This window comes from Rutidosis leptorrhynchoides, chromosome 2 (genome assembly GCF_046630445.1).
Source record: "Rutidosis leptorrhynchoides isolate AG116_Rl617_1_P2 chromosome 2, CSIRO_AGI_Rlap_v1, whole genome shotgun sequence".
NCBI classification, from domain to species: Eukaryota; Viridiplantae; Streptophyta; class Magnoliopsida; order Asterales; family Asteraceae; genus Rutidosis; species Rutidosis leptorrhynchoides.
The window spans coordinates 80,694,847-80,697,879 of NC_092334.1; the positions used below are offsets into that span (position 1 = coordinate 80,694,847).

Sequence of the window (3,033 nt, forward strand, 5' to 3'; positions counted from 1 at the left end):
TTAGGTTTTAACTGCGACTTATGTTTTAAAATCGACAAACCGGTCATTAAACGGTAAAAATTTCCTTTTATAATAATAATACTACTTATATATATATTTATATATTTACAAATATAGTTTTAAAAATATAGCGTTTAACTTGGCGAGTTCCCTGTGGACGAACCAGACTTACTAAAAACTACACTACTGTACGATTAGGTACACTACCTATAAGTGTTGTAGCAAGGTTTAGGTATATCCACTCTATAAATAAATAAATAACTTGTGTAAAATTGTATCATATTTAATAGTATTTTGTAATAAAAATATAACTATTTTGTACCCCTTTGCTTTAACATCAAGTATTTTTGGCGCCGCTGCCGGAGACTGCTTAAACGCCGGAAACGAAACGCTATATATATAAAAAAAAGATTTTTAATTTACTTTTATAAAAATACGTTTTAAATATTAAAAATACAAAAATATAAAAAAAAACAAAATATATATATTTTTAAGAGTTATTCAAAATATAAAAAAATTAAAAAGTTTGTATTTTCTTTTAGTTACAAAAACTAATAGGTAGATATTTTTGTAAAAATATAAGTTTTTATTTATTTTATATATTTATAAAACAGAAAATTTAAAACAGAAAAAAAAATATATAAATAAGAAATTATACGGCCTGATACTGTTAACCATGCGACCGCATGAAAATATAACACGATATCCATGCGATCGCATGGACTGATCTGACACGCCAGGTTTGACTTATTTCTGCATTAATTACGAAGTATTAATTATTATTATTATTATTATTATTATTATTATTATTATTATTATTATTATTATAAACCCTAATTAGGGTTAATTATAATATTAATTATTTAAGTTTTTAGTTTTAATTTGTATTTTAAGTTTAATTAATTTTATTAATATATAAAAATTAATACTTTTATAAAATAAATATAAAAATAATATTTTTATAAAAATAAATAATTTTATCACTTTTTATATCTTTTTATATTTCGTATCTTTTTAATCGTTTATTCGTAAATTGTATGTTTTTCGCTAGTAATTAATTTTAATATAGTATTTGCCCTAGTTTTTTTTTATTTCTAGATTTATAGGCTTTGCCGTAAAATCCCTTAAGTGCTTTTTCTTTAGATTAAGATTTAGTTGCTTTAGAATTTTGCGACGCCGTTTTATAAATTTTAGTACTTTTTAAGTTATTACCATTTTGGATATAGAATTTCTTTTAAGCTTTAATATTTTTAGACGTAACTTTAAATTCTTAGTTTTTAGACTTTTAAGTTTCGACGCGCTACGTTCTTTTTATTATTTTTCGACCTTTTATTTTTCGACGTTTTTCCGACGCGCTCTTTTTCTTTCTTATTTCACGACGCTCTAGTTTTTAGGACATAGAATTTTCTATTTCTTCTCTAAAATTTCTTTAAAATTTCGACGAAAAATTATTTTAAGCGGTTAAATTGATAGACATCCAAAATTTTCTGGTTCGTAGTAATAGTTGGATTTGTTAGTGGCGAGTTGTGGGCTTCCGAATTAAAGGGTCCTGGCTACCTGCTGCATCTATTGGCTATTTGAAACGTGGGAAAATCAGAAAAGTCTATTAATTTGATAACTTATATAATTTTTATCTTTTATAACTAATAGGATATTCAGTGAATGCACCGAGCAAAACGTTCACCACCTTTTATACGTTCACCACCTTTAACTCGATCAAGACTTCTAGCCAATATTGTCGCCGTTGATTTTTCTTTAGAATCGTCATCCAGTCGACCAAGTACTCCAATTAAAATTTCCGATAATCCATTTTTTGAACCCGACCTCACAATTGAGAATCCGGAGGATATTCAGGGACAATTCAGAGATCCTAAACCACTAATCTTTCCTCCGGAACCACCAATCATTCAAACGGAGATTGTCGAGGAACAACCCATTAAATCAGAATCCTCTAGTGATTCAGATTAAATCTGGAACCTCTAAGTATGGAAGACCGAATGAGAGCTAAACACACTGGTCAAGGTCACGCAATTACTCAACCAAACATTAATGCGCCAGATTATGAAATCAAAGGACAAATCCTACACATGGTAACTAATCAATGCCAATTTAGTGGTGCGCCGAAGGAAGATACAAATGAACATCTTCGAACCTTTAATAGGATCTGTACTTTATTTAAAATCCGAGAAGTGAAGGATGAACAGATATATCTCATGTTATTTCCCTGGACTTTAAAGGGAGAAGCTAAAGATTGGTTAAAATCGTTACCTGAAGGGGCGATTGATACATGGGACGTTTTAGTTGAAAAATTTCTTAAACAATTCTTTCAGGCATCTAAAGCCGTGAAACTTCAAGGAGAAATTGTTACGTTCACACAAAAGCCAAATGAAACTCTATATGAAGCGTGGACAAGATTTGAAAAGTTGTTGAGAGAATGTCCGCAACATGGTTTAGACACTTATCAAATAGTACAAATATTCTACCAAGGATGCGACATCACTACAAGAAAAGACATCGATATAGCAGCTGGTGGTTCCATTATGAAGAAAACCGCAACTGAAGCTTACAAAATTATTGATAACACTGCTTCCCACTCACATGAGTGGCATCAAGAAAAAGATATCGTTAGATCATCTAAAGCAGCTAGAGCCAATTCTAGCCATGACTTTGATTCCATTTCCGCAAAGATAGATGCTGTCGAGAGACGAATGGAAAAGATGACTAAGGATATTCACTCAATACGAATTAGTTGTGAGCAGTGTGGAGGACCACATTTGACAAAAGATTGTCTCAGTATTGAACAAACAATGGAACAAAGAGAGAATGTTTCATACATGAATCAAAGGCCTGGAAATAATTATCAGAATAATTATCAATCGCCAAGACCAATCTACAATCAAAATCAGAATTATAACCGAAATGTTCCATACAACAACCAACAAGGTCCTAGCAATCAACAAGTATCTAACAATACTTACAATCAGCAAAGACCTATTTTTCAAAACAAACCACCACAAACCGATGATAAAAAGC

The 3,033-nt window shown here is 30.1% G+C and overlaps 1 non-coding gene across 1 annotated transcript; it reads right to left on the minus strand.

Annotated features, from left to right (window-relative positions):
• Window positions 1–2,345: 2,345 nt before the first annotated feature.
• LOC139894966 (small nucleolar RNA R71) lies at window positions 2,346–2,452 on the minus strand. The gene has a single exon (XR_011775439.1). It is a non-coding gene; the product is annotated as a small nucleolar RNA R71 (small nucleolar RNA).
• Window positions 2,453–3,033: the final 581 nt, after the last annotated feature.